Source organism: Aethalodelphis obliquidens, unplaced genomic scaffold (assembly GCF_003676395.1).
Source record: "Aethalodelphis obliquidens isolate GAN/ISIS:26980383/991018 unplaced genomic scaffold, ASM367639v1 scaffold8, whole genome shotgun sequence".
Lineage (NCBI taxonomy): Eukaryota > Metazoa > Chordata > Mammalia > Artiodactyla > Delphinidae > Aethalodelphis > Aethalodelphis obliquidens.
This window is the reverse complement of record NW_020837952.1, coordinates 55,006,391-55,023,239: the sequence shown is the minus strand read 5'-3', so window position 1 is coordinate 55,023,239 and position 16,849 is coordinate 55,006,391. Positions and strand designations below refer to the sequence as shown.

Here is a 16,849-nt window from a genome sequence, read left to right as displayed (position 1 = left end):
ATATATATATATATATATATATATATATATATATATATAAAATGAGTTAGTGTGTCCCTCCCCTTTTGGTTTAATTCTGTTTTTTTGGAGGTATTACATATATGAACGTCAAGCTATATAAAAGTCAAGTAACAGAATCACTCCCATCCCTGCCCCCTCCACTGTGTTCCTATCCACGATCCTCATTGGTTTCTGATTTGTCCTTCCTGTGTTTCTTATTCAGGGAGCTAATGTATAAGAGAGGGGGTAGTGGCTGACAGCCTCTGAGGAAGTGATATTTAAGCCAGAGGAGTGACCAGGATGCGTCAACCATGCAAACAATTTATTTTTATCGAGTATGCCAAGCAATTGCCCAGAAATTTTGCCCAGACTGGAGGGGGCAAGCATGCCACTTGGTGAATCATTTTTATTCATGCAACAAACATTGACTGGGCCTGTGGATGCCAGGTGCTGGGCTGAGGTGGAGTGGAGTGCAGGGGTGAGGGGTGGAGAGCACAGGGTTGGATTCCAGAGGGCTGGCTCCATCTCTCTGTGATCTTGGGCACTGTCTGGGTCTCGGTTTTCTCTGTAAAGTGGAGGTGGCAATACCTACTTCAGAGGTTATGGGATTAAATAAAACCACAGGTGCACATAAGGGCTGAGGAGGCTCCTTGTGCCAGGCCCTTTTCCCACCCTCTGCTCATAACAATCCTATGAGGTTGGTGTATTATGATGCCTGAGGTGCAGTGTCCCATCCTCTTAACCTTCACTACAGTCAGGCACCTCTTAAGTGCTCAGTAATGGTAACTACACATTTCAAACACAAGGTGTGACTTTGGCTTCCAGGGGCCAAAGTTAAGACTCAGGTTAGCAAGTGGTTCATCCCAATCCAAGATCCAGTGTGAGATACCCAGTGTGAACTAGGGACAAAAGAGGGAGGAATGTGTCTGACGTCATCAGGAAGGTGTTTCAAAGATGCTTGAACTGGGACTTCCCTGGTGGCCCAGTGGATAGGACTCTGCGCTCCCAATGCAGGGGGCCCGGGTTTGATCCCTGCTCAGGGAACTAGATCCCGCATGCATGCCGCAACTAAGAGTTCGCATGCCACAACTAAGGAGCCGGTGAGCCGCAACTAAGGAGCCTGCCTGCCACAACTAAAGGAGTCCTGCTGCAACTAAGACCTGGCACAACCAAATAAGTAAATAAATTTCTTTTTTTTAAAAAAAAGATATTTGACCTGAGCCTTGAAACTCACCCAGTGAGTTTACTGGGTGGTGGCGGCCGGGTTTGGGGAAGGTGGTGAGGTGGAGACAGTCATTACCAACCAAGGAAACAGCATGTGCAAAGGACCAGCTTGATACAGAGTTTCCAAGCTCAGAGGGGGAAGAAGATCTACAGCAGCCAAGGCTGGGAGAGGCAGAGGCCAGATCCCAATGGCCTGCTTTCCATCCGCCAGCACCTGCACTGCGGGGGACCGCTGATTAGAGAAGAGGACACCATGGATGTGAACTTGAGGAATGTGCATCTGGGAACAGTGGATAGGGAGATTGGAGGATGGAGAAAGGGGACAGGGAGAGTTGTTAGGGAGCTATGGTCACAATCCAGGCAGGAGGCAACCAGAAGGCAAGGATGACTGAACCGTCTCCGAACGCGGTGTGCTTAGCCAGCTGAGAGGGAGTCGGAGGCTCTGAGGTTCCCTGCCTGGGAGCCTGGGAGCACAGCAGGACCACTGATAGAAAGCTAGAACGCCGATGGGGGACGTGCATTCTCAGCTCGAAACTAAGGGGGCGCGGCCAGGGAGGGAGGAGCAGGGCTGGGGGCGGGGCAAGAAGGAGGAGGGTGTGGTCAGCGGGCTCAAAGCCACCGGGCAGAGGAAAGGGAGGCTGGCAAAAAAACAAGCTTCCTACTGATCATTTTCCCCTAGTTCTTTTCCTTTTTCTTTTCTCTTTTTTAAATTGAAGTATAATTCGTGTACGAAAAGCGCACACATCTTAAGTGTACACGGATCCATAGCTTTTTACCTGTTTCTATATACCCGCGTAATCACCACCTGATGCAGATGTGGGCGATTGTCAATACCCCAGCAAGTTCGCCCATGCCCCTTCCCGTGCAATACTCCCCCTCACAGACACACAGGTGACCACTCTTCTAAAAATCAACAGGTGACCTTTCGACTGGGGTGGGTGGGAAGTGGGGGGAAGAGGCAGCCGAGGGTGAGGCGTGGAAGGAGGTGGTTTTGAGACTCCAAGAGGTCTGCTCTCGTTTGGAGGCCAAAGAACCCTGGAGAAGGGGGATTGACGACTGGATGGCAGAAGGTTTGGAGGAGGAAGGAGGGGAGGAGACACCGGGAGAACTAGGTCTGGGACAAAAGGAGGGACTAGGCTTCCTCTGAACTTGGTTCATTCACGCTCCCCCACGCCCCGTAAAACACGAGCCATCCACGCCCCGCGGCTGCTGCCTCCTAGGTGGTGGCATCCCCTCTCCTTTCCTACCTACCTTTTGATGCCTTCCCCCTCCCTCCGCAAGCCAGGGCCTCCCATGGAGGAGTGGATGGGGCAGACCACTGCCGTCAGCTCCAGTCGGGGGCGGGGTCACTCCAGCGTAGCTTTAGAACCTTCCACTCCTGTGTTCCGTCTCATTCCCTTGCCTCCCCCTCCCCCACCCACACTCTATTTCAGAAACAGATACAGGAATAGTTACAGCCAAAATGCTGAGCCCTCATGTCACATCCTCTCCCAGAGCCTGCAACACAGGTTCCCGCAGGAACCCATCTAAACCTTCCAAGGAGTAAACCCATTCCAAGCTCCAACCTCAAGCTGCCCAATCACCAAACATCTACCCTCGCTCAAGCCACACTTCTCTGGGGCCTGCTTTCCTGGCTGCACGTGAATTGGAGAGGGAGAAGGGGTCTGGCGAGCCGGATAAATGTTGCCATGGTGACACGGAGCCACCTTCCTCCTCTTCCTCTGGCCTGCTCCCTGCCATCCTTCCTTTCACCCTAGCCTTGAGGCACCAACAGCATCTCCCTGTCCTCCCAACTGTCCCATGTGAGGCCATGTCCCGTAGCCTATTGAGGTTCAGGAAGCTGCACTTCTGGAGCCTGGCTTCACTGAGGCTGCGCTACCCATGCAGGAGACATGATGGGATGGGAGAGCAGTCCAGCCAGCAGCCAGGGTGAGGGGAGCGGAGGGCCGAGTCCTGGGGTACTGCCTGTTTAAGAAGGCCCCACTGGGGACCTCTACAACAGATCTCTGCAGATAGTAACTTGGGCTCCTGCAGGCTCCTGGGAGGACAGCATCTCAGGTAATTATGCCTCTCAAAGCCTTTCATCTCAACATCTTCAAAGCACCTATGGTCAAGGTGCAGCCCCTCCGAAGTCATGCCGTCCAGGTCACTGCAGCTCTGAGGCTGGGACACCAGGCCTCTTGCTCCTCCTCTCCTCTCCTCCGTTTTTTTTTTTTTTTTTCTCTGTGCAGTACGTGGGCCTCTCACTGTCGTGGTCTCTCCCGTTGCGGAGCACAGGTTCCGGACACGCAGGCTCAGCGGCCATGGCTCATGGGCCCAGCCGCTCCGCGGCATGTGGGATCTTCCCGGACTGGGGAGCGAACCCATGTCCCCTGCATCGGCAGGCGGACTCTCAACCACTACGCCGCCAGGGAAGCCCCTCTCCTCCCTCTTATTAAAGGCTTTCTCAGGAGACCCTGGACCGAGCTTCCCCAGCTCCTGCATGTCCCTGACCTGTGGGAGGACCTCCCTTTCCTGACGGCAGTGCTCAGGATAGTTGGTTGCAACCTGGGGTTTTGTAGAGAAGCTGAAACAAGTTCCTAGTGATTCCAAGGAAACTGGCAGTAAATCCTTCTCTTTGGCCTGTTTTCTTTTGCTTGTCTTGGCTAGGTGAGTTTGAAGTGGGACTCACCTCACCTCTGTTGGAGGTACAGGTGAGCACGTGTGTGTGTGTGTGTGTGACTGACAGGCAGAAAGAGGAAGCTCCTTCTCTCTGTGTCTCCAACTCAGGGTCTTTTCCCAGCAACCTGTAAATCATCACCAGCCACATCCCTGATTCACACACACACACACACACACACACGACCTAGACGGTGTCCCCAGGAACGGCCTTGTTCTGCTTGCTGACGGCCACTGATGTCCTGAAGATCACCACCCTAAGAGGAAAGGCTTTGTGAAGTCAGAAGCATTTTCTCTCACTGGCTGATTTTCCTAGTTCCCTGTGGGGGCTACTGTGGGTTCCGGGTTCATTTAACAAACATTCACGAGGGCTCCCTGTGTGCCGGGTTGCTCAGGTGTGACCTTGGCCAAGTAATGATGCCAAGGTCTGTGCCTCAGTTTCCTCATCTGCCAAATGGCCATCACTGCTGCTTGTTGAGATAATGAAGAGCTTAGTATATTGCCTGCCACATAGCAACTGCTCAATGAAAAGTAGTTGTGATGAAGATGATGACCCTGTGCATCAGGTTCTGAACAAAGATGACTAAGACCTAGTCCTTGTTTGCCCTCTGTTCATGTGAGGGTCCATTCTCATGAATTCCAGAAAATTACTATGCATTTTATTTCTTTTTTAATTTTTTAAATCTTTTGGCCACACTGCACAGCTTGTGGGATCTTAGTTCCCCGACCAGGGATTGAACCCACACCCTCACAGTGAAAGAACAGAGTCCAAACCACTGGACTGCCAGGGAATTCCCTACTATGCATTTTATTTATTATTTTTAAAAATATTTATTTTTATTTTAATTAATTTTTCTTTTAATTTTTGGCCGCGTTGGGTCTTCGTTGCTGCGTGCGGGCTTTCTCTAGTTGCAGCAAGCAGGGGATTCTGTTGTGGTGCGTATGCTACTCATTGCGGTGGCTTCTCTTGCTGCGGAGCACGGTCTCTAGGCGTGCAGGCATCAGTAGTTGTGGCTCACAGGCTCTAGAGTGCAGGCTCAGTAGCTGTGGCGCACGGGCTTAGTTGCTCCGCGGCATGTGGGTTCTTCCCGGACCAGGGATTGAACCTGTGTCCCCTTCATTGGCGAGCAGATTCTTAACCACTGTGCCACCAGGGAAGTCCCAGACCATTTCTTTAAATAACTTTTTTCTTATTTTGAAGAGATTGCATGATTTTGCAAACATTTTGGAAAATACAGAGAAACAAAAATTAAATAAGGGAGAGAGAGAGAGAAGGTAACCAATATTCATAATTCTGCCACTTGGGAGAACCCACTGTTAACATTTTGTTATATTTCCTTCCAATCTTTCTTCTAAGCCTAAAAAAAAAAAAGGTTTTTTTTAAACAGTTCAGTGGGCTTCCCTGGTGGCGCAGTGGTTGAGAGTCCGCCTGCCGATGCAGACACGGGTTCGTGCCCCGGTCTGGGAAGATCCCACATGCCGTGGAGCGGCTGGGCCCGTGAGCCGTGGCCGCTGAGCCTGCCTGTCCGGAGCCTGTGCTCCGCGATGGGAGAGGCCACAACAGTGAGAGGCCTGTGTACCAAAAAAAAAAAAAAAAAAAAAAGAAGTAAACAGTTCAGATCAGGCTATCATGCAAAGTTATTACTACCTTTTCCAGTCAGTATTATTCCTAATCATTTCCCCTTATTATTTGAAATGTGTAAAGTGGCTGTTTCAGTATCTACACAATATACCATCGTATGGATCTACCATAATTTACTTAACTATTCTTTGATGAATTTCAGCTTATTTGCGATTTTTTTGTTGGGGAGAAACTAATTAGACCAGAATGGAGGAGAGGAGAGTGAGGGAGGTGAGAATCAAGAAAGAACCAAAAGATGACATCGGATTTGGCCTTTGAAGGAAGAGTAGTTGGTTGCTAGAGGTGGAGAAAGGCTCCTTCAGTAGCCAGTGAGCAGGGGTAAAGGTGACTAGTGGGTTGGGGAACTGTTATAATTGTCCAGAAATAAGGGGACCTGAACCAGGACAGTGGCCCCAGCATGGAAGGGAGAGGGGCCGAACTGAGTGGCATCTTTGAGCCAGGGTGAATGGGCATTTGCACGGAGTGGGATGGTGACAGAGGGGTAAATTTTTACTTCTAAATTAGACAGCCTGGGGAGAGGATGAGGAAAGCCAGGGAGCAACAAACTAGGGCTCACAGTGCCACCTGCTGCTGACCTGCCATGTCACTCAGGCCAGGTGACTTTCTGTCTTTGAGCCCCTTTCTGGCAACCCAAGCCTAAAAATACCCACCACCTGCCCCTGCCCCTGTCAGCCTAGGGCCTCTGTAAACTGAGACTCAGAACACCCTTAATGAACAGGGGCTAACAACTTGAGTCAGGGTGTGGTTTGGCCTGACCACTCTGGATGTCAAATCGTGTCTGGTTTCTATGCTAAGCATAAGATATGGTGGTAATTAAGACAAGGACTTTGCCCTGGGCTGGGGGGGGGGTGGTGGTGGTGGTGGTGGTGGTTCAGGTGCAGGGAGGAAGAGCTGGGAAGTCATGAACAAATGATGATGATGCAATTGATGATAAGCCTTGTTTGTGTGCTGGAAAGCCCTGAGCAACTTCCTACCTGGGGGCTGGGAAGGACTTTTCCTAGAGAACTCTTCATGCTACAGAACGTTTTGAAGCATGTTCTCTATACCAACACCTGTACTAAGTACTGGGATTAGATCAGGACACAAAAAGGACAAAAATCTTTGTCCTTGTAGCGCTTACGTTTTACTGGTGGAAGACAAACAGTAAAACAGGCAAACTATGTCACGATAGAAATTAAGTGATGTGGGAAAAACTAGAGCATGGAAAGGGGGAATCGGGACCGCATGTAAGGGGTTTGGCAAGTTTACTAGGGTGGTTAGGGCAGGACTTACTGAGTGGGGAACACGTGAGCAACCCCTTGAAGAAAGTGAAGGAGGGGGCATTCAGGTGTCTGAGGGAACAGCAATCCCAGCAGAGGGAACAGCCAGTGCCAAGGATTTGAGGTCAAGCGTGCTTCATTTGTTCTAGGAACAGCAAGGGGTCAGTGTGGAGGGAAGCAAGAGGAGGAGATGAGGTCGGACACTGCTGGGTGGATGGAATGTTAGATGAAGCAAAGCTCTGCAGGGATTTGTAAGGACTTCGGCTTTTATTCAGAGTGAAATGCACAGCCAATGGCAGGCTTTGGGCAAAGAAGTGCGGTGTTCTGACTTAGGTTTTAAAAGAATCCCTCTGGCTCCTGCAATGAAGTAGACTGGGACACAGGGCAGGGCTGGAAAAAGGGAAACAGGTTAGGAAAATGTTGCAATAACCCTGATCAGCTTGGGCTGCTATAACAAATTACCATAGATTGGGTGGCTAATCAACAACAGACATTTATTTCTCATAGTTCTGGAGGCTGGAAGTCCGAGATCAGGGTGCCTGCTAGCGTGATAGATTCTGGTGAGGGCCCTCTTCTGGATTATAGACTGCTAACTTCTTACCGTATTCTCACATGGCAGAAAGAAGACTAGAAAGTTCTCTGGGGTCTCTTTTTTAAGGGCATTAATACCATTCATGAAGGCTCCATCCATATGACCTAATCACCTCCCAAGGCCCCAGCTCCTAATACCATCACATTGGGGGTTAGGATTTCAGCATATGAATTTTGAGGGGATAAAAACATTCAGTCCATAACAAGAATATTGCAATAATCCTGGACAGAAAGTGGATGGGGTGGTGGCAGTAGAGATGGGGTGGAAGAGGTCAGAGTCTAGATATATTTTGCAGGTACAGCCAACATAATTTCCTGCTCCAGTGGGTAAAGGGGTGAGAGGAGGGATTCAAGGATGATTCCAGGAGTTCTAGGCTGGGGGCTGGAAGGATGGAGCTGCTAACCGTTCTGGTGGGGAGGCTGTGACAGTGCAGGTCTCTGCGTTTGAGAGGAAATGGTTCTGTTGTGCGCATGTTGACTTTGAGATCCTGTTGGAACCTCGGGTATGAGATGGTGAGTACACAGTTCACGGGAGGAGCCTGGGCTGGGGATAGAAATACATTTGGGGATGTTGAACACACCAAAGCCGGAACTTGATTGGATTTTATGTTTTTTAGTTAAACTGAGTTGGGTGTGCACCTGGCAAACAGAAATGGGCTAGGCAGTTTGAATGATATCTGAAGAAATTTGCTAGTTAGGCCACCTAGAGCTCGGTGGGGCAGGAAGGAAGTGCTGCTAGGTGGAGTGGGAAGAAAAACCTCTTTCTCTGTTTTGCAATTTCATTTCGCGTTATTGCACACAGCACCTCAGTATGCATTCATTCCACAATTCCACATGCATCCTTCACTCGACAAATAGCCGTTAGATATTGTTTCATCTTCAAACAGGCCCAAATGGAGGAAAAGAGGTGAAGCTCCATGCAGCCAGCGAGTGCCAGGGACAGAGCTTGGAGCCCAAGACTCTGTCCCTGCACCCCAAGAAGCTCACTGGTGGGCAGGGATCGGAGTGGGATGGAGGTTGGGGAGGCGACTCATGACTGGTTTACGATCGGCTGTAGGAGAGCGGGATCTCTCCCACCACCTGGGGTTTGGGACGGCGGCTCCTTTAAGGCCGGGAGGGTGATCTCAGCCTCGCGCTCGCTGCCCCGCCCTCTCCGGCGGCGCGCTCGGTGCGCAGGCGCGCCGCGGCGGCACTTTGCTGGGCCCGGGACGAGCCGACGGCGGCGAGATACTAGCGCTGCGGTGCCGTCAGCCTGCCTCGCTCTCACAGTCCGGCTGCCGCGCGTCGCCCGCACACGCGCCGCCATGGGCTCCTGAGGTACCCTACCCACCGGCCCTGAGCTGGAGGCCCCGAGGGGTCGGCCGAGGGCTTCCGGGGGCGGCGGGGCTGCCCCGTTCTGGAGAGGCCCGCTCGGGGGGGCGCCCCGCGGGTCGCATTGGCCGCGGGTTCCCGGGTGGGGAGCGGACGAAGGTGGCCGGCCTGGCGGGGAGGGAGGGGGCGTCTGCGGCCCCGCCCGTCTCGCCCTGCGCTCTCTCCCCACCTTGCGAGGTCGCGGGCCGCCCGTGGGTGTGCGCTGCCCCCTCCTCGCCAGCGTGGCGGGGCCCGCGCCTGGAGTGTAATCGGACCTGCCCGTGGGGGTGGCCGGGAGAGAGGGGAAGCGGATGGACAGGCCCTTTGCAAGTGGGATGGTGTGCGCCCGGTGGGTGTGCTGGCGCCTGGCACAGCCTAGTGAGTGGGGGAGTCGGCCTTGCCCTGTGCGGGTAGCTGTGATCTGGGCTGGTGGCTAGCCTGGCGAGGCCTCTGGGGATGCGTGCATGAAGGTGTACACGCGTTGCATACAGGTCAGCAGTTTGGAGGGGCACCGGCAGGAACCTGGGGCTCCAAGGATATGTGCTTGGAAAAGGAACACAGAGACTGGTTTAGGGTGTGTGCATCCGTCCCAGACATTTCTTCTCTGGGCACACTGCTTGGGTCTAGTGCTAGTTGACTCTAGGCCAAGGCAAGGAGATGGGGTTGAGAGGTGGGCGTGAGTATCTGTTCCCAACCCGTATCCCCTCTGGGGTTGTGCAAGGTCAGACATTACACACCCACACACACGCACACACCCACACCCAGGGCACTGTGGGGCAAAGCAGGTGTTTGCACGTCTGATACCTGCGTGTGAGGAGAAGGGCATGTATTATTTATCTGACTACTGGGTGCTTTATGTAAGGAAAGAAGCAGCAATCTGTGCCCTGGAGGCCCTTGTGCTGTGGAGGCAGCCAGGCAAATAAGCTCACGCACCTGCAAAGGCGGCGCAGGTCTCAGAGGTGTGACTCCCGCACAGCTTGTGGGTGCAGCATCCCTTCCTATCTCCCTTCCTTTCCAGCGTGCTTGGTGGGCCCCCTAGGCTCTGCACATCGGGACATCTTGCTGGAGGGTGCCGTGTGTATCAGAGCTGGGACCGTGGGGTGGGAAGGCCCCAGCGGTCAGGTCTGTGTGCCCATTTTATTAGGCTTTGAACAGAAACACATGATGCCCCTGGGATCCAGGACCTCTCAGGTCGGTCGGGGAATCAAACTTAGAATCAAGTAGTCACAATGATGTGAAAAATATAAAACAATAGAGGGGATGCAGAGTGGGTTCAGTGCTGGGGGAGGGGAAACGTGGCCAGCAGAAAAGGTTCCAACATGGGGTGGAGGGGGCGAGGGGAGCTGAGCTGAAACTGGAAGGCTGACTAGCATTCGTCTGATGCTTTGGTGCTTTCCACGTATATTTCCCCACTTAATTCTCTCGGAGGCTGTGCGTGGACAGAACTGTTTGTTATCCCTCTTTACAAATGAGGAAACTGAGACCCAGAGGGAGCACGTGACTCCTTGTCCATGTACGTGGCAGGCCTGGATGGAGTCATCCATGAACCAGGACCTCTCTTGCTGCCAGGTGTGCTGCCTTGTAACTTACTGAACATCTACGACATGCCAGGTACTATGCTAGGGGCACAGGGGTCTAAAGATGAATGGGACCTGGTGCCTGGCCGCTACGGGCTTCCAGTCTGCTGGGGAGATGGACGTAGACGGTGACCCCAATCCAGACACAAGGCCCCCATAGCCAGTGTGCATGGAGAAGTCACCATCAATTCCCCCCAAGAATTGGCCACAGGCAACCTGGCTCCTTTGTGCAGCCTCTGGGATCCTGGATGTGTTTTAAGTTGCTCCCATGTGGTAGTGGGTTACCCCAGGAACCCCTTCTAAAGGCCTCCAAGTGGGTGGGAAGAAGAGCTTCAGGGCAGAATGGGTGCAGGTGATCTTGTCCTAGTTCACTGGTGTTGGCCGAGTTCTGTGGAGCTCGGGCTTCTGTCTGGAGGCTGTTTTCTCCTCCTCTGCCTTTGAGGTTTTGCTCCTGGTTTCTGGCGGGCCGGCCGAGCTCTCTTCCCCAAGAGGGGCTCCATGCTATTTCCAGTCCCTCCTGTGCTCATTTCTCCCTGTGAATTCCCTGGAGTGGGAAGGCAGAGTACGGTCCTTTATTGTTTTGAAACCAAGTAACTGTGAATACCCTTCTCACTCTGCTGGGCCTTGAGACTGGGGATTTGGTGTGTGAGTTGTGGAAGGCCAGCTGCTGGGCCCTGGGAGAACTCTGGGGGGGTCTACCACTGGACCTTCACAGGCAGTGAGCACTTGCTGAAGACCTACTGTGTGCCCAGCACCGTGCTGAGTCGTGGGTTGTGTCTTTTAAGAGGCTGTGGTTGGCTGAGGCTGTCCACCGTGTAACAGATATGCGACAGAGAGTGCTCTGCTTGTGGTGGAAACAGAGGGCCCTAGTGGGGCCGGAGGACAGTAGGAACAACAGCCTGTTCATTAAGCACTTACTGTGTGCCAGGCACAGTTCAAAGTGCTTTCATGACCGACTGAGTTTCATCCTCCCACCACAGTGAGGTGGGAACAGTTACCTTCACGTTTTGCAGAGGAGGCAGCCTAGGAGGGTAAAGCCGCGCTGGGCTGTGGAGCTGACCTTGGAGCCCACGCTCTTCCCCCACTAACCCTGGGGTGTGCCCGACATCATCGTAGAAGTGAAACCTCCTGCACCTTGAAGGACGACGGGGAGTGCTCTGCCTGTGGAGGGAGAGGGCATTCTAGGCAGAGGAAGCCCCCCTGCGCAGAGGTGCGGAGGCCTGAAATACCTCGCCCAGACATGGCTATGGTGGGCCCAGGGCGTGAAGACCTTTGAAGGCCCCACTAAGGAGTTTGAGCTTGACCCCGGTGTGGTCACCAGGGAGCCCTGAAGTTTTCCAAAAGGAAGCGACAGCCTCAGCCGCGTGTTCCGGGACAGTGTGCCCGCGGCTCCTTCTTCCTTCGTTCCTGCAGGTAACTCCAAGGAGACTGGGCCTTTCCCTCCTTTGCTTTCCCTCGGGTCACTGGCATCCTTTTCGGTCCCTGCTGCCTTGCGCTTCTATCCTTCCAGCAGCTTCTGGTCCCGACAGCCCTGTGTGACTCAGGACAGGCCTCTGGAGCTCACTGCTGTAATGCTGGCTCTACCCTGGCCTCCGTGGCTGGCGGTAGGGTGGCCCCCTGAACTGGAACCGGGTTCTTCCTGGCCCTCCCGGGTCTGGCAGGTCCTTGCTGACCTCTCACACTGTGGCTGTGGACAGGGTGGGCCGCTCCTTTTCCCCCATCTTCCATCCTCCAGACCCCTATGCTCATCAGTGCTATAAATACAGGCAAAGGGGGGTGGGGATGTGTGGGTTCACTGAGGGGATGCCTGCCCTCCCCGCCTGCTTTGCTGGGTGTTGAGCGACCAGCTGAGCGCCCCAGTTTGTCCCTCCCTCCAGGGCTGAAAGACTAGGGGTCTTCGCACAGGATGTCTGCTGAAGCACAGCTTTGGCTCTGGGAGCTCATGGGTGTAGGACGTGAGGGGAGGAATCAAGGAAAACTTCTGAATTGGGTGCCTGGGGAGAGGAGGCGGAGAATTCAGGAAGGGGACAAAAATGGTCACTGGGAGCATAGGAGAAAGAAGCACCCCTTTGGGCTCCGGGGAGAGAGGGAGGTAAGCTGAGCCTTCTGGAGGAAGAATTGGGAGCTGCGGCTCTCTTGTTAGCTCCGTGGCCTTGGACAAGTTGCTTACCGGGTTCTGATTCCCATTCTTAAAGAATAGCGGGAGATGATGCAACTTCCTTCATTTGTAAAAGAGGAGTAATAATAGTGGAGCCGTGATATGGCTGTGACGCTCTGATGTCTGCGCGGAGCTCAGCACAGCATCCGGCTGTACGTGGTACGTGCTCAGTAAACACTGGCTTTCATTGTTACCTTACAGGCTGTTTAATTTATTCAAGAAAGAGGTGTTGCACGCCTGTATGCCAGTGCAGGGAGCTGAGTCCAGCTGGGGAGAACCGTTCCAGTTGTCATAGGTGCTCTGAGGGAACACTGAGGCATTCCCGCCTGGGCAGGCACCTCTCTGACCAGGTGACGTTTACGCTGTCACCATGTATAAGGAAGCAGGTTCCAGGCAGAGGGAACAGCATGTGCAAAGCAAAGGTCTGAGTCCTTTGTCTGCAAAATTGTTTGGCATTGGGGCTCAGCACGTAGTAGGCCCTCAGTAAATGTTAATTGAATGTGATCTTCTTGGCCTCAAAGAGGACAGGAAGGGGAAGAAGTAAAGTGTGAGGGGCCCTGGAGAGAAGATTTGGAAGGTCCCCCAGTTTCGGATTGTCTCCCGTTTCCTGCCCATTTTGTCTACCTCTGCCGGGTGGCATGTGGTGCAGGTACCTTAATGCAGTGCAGCTAAGCTGCCAGTGTTCTCATCAGGGACTCGTGCTAGGCCCCTGCTTCGTCCAAGTCCTGGGAGGGGCGGTGCTGGAATTAGGCTGCAATTAGGCTGCGTTTGTTCACATTCCTGTTTGCTGCTGTTTTAGTGCATCTGAAACCCTATGCTTGGGCAGAACTTAGAAGGATGACATGGGGCCTCGGTCTGGTTGGTTGTTTTTCCCGTCTCGGATTAACGGTGGCTCAGTGTGTGGCACGATGCCTTGCACAGAGTAGGTGCTGAAATCGCTTTGACTAACAAACCAACAGTTGGATGGGTTAGTATCATTGCCACACAGGATAAAGCTGGAATTATTCTTGAGAAGTGATAGGTCCGAACAGGCTTGTTTATTAGAACTGAGTTATACCAGGAGCTGACAGGTACATTAAACAGCCTTGGGTGTGTTCAAGGACAGGCTCCGTCCAATGGTCTGGAGGTCTCAGGCCTGGGCTGAGAGGCAGGAAGCCCCACAGTCACCTCCTTTTCCTTCTCCTCTGGGGCGGAAACCAGAGAGGGAAGATCCCACCCAGAAAACTTTTGTTCCTAACCTACTAATCACTTCCAGTTCTACCATGTTTTTAAAAGGTCACACACAACAAAATGAGTATTTCATGGAAGGTTTGCAGTGTTTCAGCCTGTGAAAAACAATGGGGTTCTCTGCTTTTGAAAATAGTACTTGTTGATTATAGTAAATTTGGAACCCAGAAAAGATTGGAGGATAAGAATAGAAATCACCCCAAATTTCTAAAACCAAGAAATAATCACTGTTGAAGAGTGGGCATATTTTCCTTCTAGGCGTCATTCCTGCATTAGCTCATTGTTCACATAACACCGAGCTGCAAGCGTTTACCCATGACATGAAAGTTAGCCGTAGATATGAAAGAATCAGAGAAGTTCTAAAACAGAGCCCCTTGGTGCTTTATTTCAAGGTCTGTAGGAAAGACGAGGTCTCCACCCTTCTTGCTGGATGGCACGATGATGTGAGGAGCAGGTGGGGCACTGCACAGAGTCAGAGAACCTGGTGATGACCTTGGGCCAGTCACTTGCCCTCCAGTGGGGTTATTTATCCTCCTCTGCCCATCTCCTGGCTGCCACAGGGCTCACTCAGATGAGGTCCCAGGTTAGAAAACCTTGAAATCCACCCCGCCCACAAGAGGAGGGCCTGGTTTCTGTCTTGGAGGGAGAGCCGGTCTTCACCGTCAAGTGAAGATGGATAGAGAAGGGATCCCCCTGAAGACTTCAGTATCCTTGTTCGGGAGCCACGATCTGAGGACCCTGTAGCTTCAGGCCATGGGTGGTCCCAGGACGGCTGTCCCCAGCCCTCACCTCAACGAAGCGGGTGGAATGAGACCTCTGGAAGTTACTACATCTGCCGCCCTGAAAGTGATTTTCAGATAAGACAGCCTCCCCACCCTGGGAGAAGTGTGTGGAGTTTGATGCCTTTATTTTTCTCCTGCTACAACCCCTGTGGGCAGCCTGCACGCAGGGAGGCCCCGTCCTGTTGGCAGGTGGCTGAACACCTCCACTCTGCTGGGTGGGGCTGTTTCCCAAAGCCCTCTGGGTTATCTCTTACAGGAAAGCTCCAGGGGAAAAATAACTAACCCCACAGCTGCTGCTGCTGTAGCCACTGGCAGAGGCTCCTGGTCTCCATCTCTAGCAGCCGTGGTTTTTGTTCTGTCTGGAATGAACAGAGAACCTGGGATTCCATCAGCAGTCATTTTGGGTGCCTGCAGGCACAATGATAGGTGTTGGTGAACGGATGTGTGTGAGGAAATTAATATTAAGTAATGTTAACATACTATTTAGTACTAATGTTACTCTTTTTTTGTTTTTAATCTAGTTTTTAAAAATTTTTATTGGAGTATAGTCGCTTTGCAATGTTGTGTTAGTTTCTACTGTACAGCAAAGTGAATCAGCCGTACGTATACATATATCCCCTCTTTTTTGGATTTCCTTCCCATTTAGGTCACCACAGAGCATTGAGTAGAGTTTCCTGTGCTATACAGTAGGTTCTCATTAGTTATCTATTTTATACATAGTATCAGTAGTGCATATACGTCAATCCTAATCTCCCAATTCATCCCCCTCCACCCCACCCCTTCCCCCTTGGTATCCATACATTTGTTCTCTACGTCTGTGTCTCTATTTCTGCTTTTTATTTATTTTTTTTAAAATTTATTTATTTTTGGCTGTGTTGGGTCTTTGTTACTGCACATGGGCTTTCTCTAGTTGCGGCGAGCGGGGGCTGCTCTTCCTTTCAGTACGCGGGCTTCTCATTGCGGTGGCTTCTCTTGTTGTAGAGCCCGGGCTCTAGGCGCGTGGGCTCAGTAGTTGTGGTGCATGGGCTCTAGAGCACAGGCTCAGTAGTTGTGGCCCACAGGCTTAGTTGCTCTGCGGCATGTGGGATCTTCCCGAACCAGGGGTTGAACCCGTGTTCCCTGCATTGGCAAACGGATTCTTAACCACTGTGCCACCAGGGAAGTCCTCTGCTTTGTAAGTAAGATTATCTGTACCAGTTTTTTCAGATTCCATGTATATGCATTAATATATGATACTTGTTTTTCTCTTTCTGACTTACTTCACTCTGTATGACAGTCTCTCCGTCCATCCACGTCTCTACAAATGACCCAATTTCGTTCCTTTTTATGGTTGAGTAAGATTCCATTGTATATGTACCACATCTTCTTTATCCATTCCTCTGTTGATGGACATTTAGGTTGCTTCCATGTCCTGGCTATTGTAAATAGTGCTGCAGTGAACATTGGGGTGCATATGTTGTTTTGAATTATGGTTTTCTCTGGATATATGCCCAGTAGTGGGATTGCTAGGTCACATGTTAGTTCTATTTTTAGGTTTTTAAGAAACCTCTGTACTGTTCTCCATAGAGGCTGTATCAGTTTACATTCCCACCAACAATGTATGAGGGTTCCCTTTTCTCCACACTCTCTCTAGCATTTATTGTTTGTAGATTTTGTGATGATGGCCATTCTGCCTGGTGTGAGGTGATACCTCATTGTAGTTTTGATTTGCATTTCTCTAATAATTAGTGATGTTGAGCATTTTCTCATGTGTTTGTTGGCCATCTGTATGTCTTCTTTAGAGAAATGTCTACGTCTTTTGCCCATTTTTTGATTGGGTTGTTTGGTTTTTTTTGGTATTGAGCTGCATGAGCCGTTGGTATATTTTGGAGATTAATCCTTTGTCAGTTGCTTCGTTTGCAAATATTTTCTCCCATTCTGAGGGTTGTCTTTTCATCTTGTTTATGGTTTCTTTTGGTGTGCAGAAGCTTTTAAGTTTCATTAGGTCCCATTTGTTTATTTTTGTTCTCATTACTCTAGGAGGTGGGTCAAAAAAGATCTTGCTGCGATTAGTACTAATATTACTAATCCTCACTGGAATTGGTGTAGGGCTTTGCAGTTTGCAAATTGCTTTTCACATATATCATCTCATTTAATCCTCCCACTGGCCCTGGCCCCTTGGAATTATTGTGCCTACTTTGTAGACGGATAGACTGAGGCTCAGAGGGGTGAATTTGCCTAAGATCCTGTGGAAGGAAGCACCCAGGTTTTTGATTTCGAATCCTGTGTGCCCTTGCTCCTCTGAGTGACCCCTTCAGCACAGCCGTGGCCCCCAGAGAGCCTGCATTCCCACTGGGAAGGCCAGCAGGTGGAACTGCTGCTTAGACTTGGAAAGAGCGTTC

The 16,849-nt window shown here is 51.5% G+C and overlaps 1 protein-coding gene across 4 annotated transcripts in view; it reads left to right on the top strand.

Annotated features, from left to right (window-relative positions):
• The first annotated feature begins 8,544 nt into the window (after nucleotides 1–8,544).
• TMEM184B (transmembrane protein 184B) overlaps nucleotides 8,545–16,849 on the top strand; it is a 49,010-nt gene continuing 40,705 nt past the window's right edge. For 3 of the 4 annotated variants that reach the window (XR_003433003.1, XM_027107645.1, XM_027107646.1), the window contains exon 1: nucleotides 8,576–8,691. The gene's annotated coding sequence lies outside the window, so the exon portion shown is untranslated. Of the gene's footprint in view, nucleotides 8,692–16,849 lie in introns of all 4 variants that reach the window. The other variant, XM_027107644.1, reaches the window with a different exon arrangement.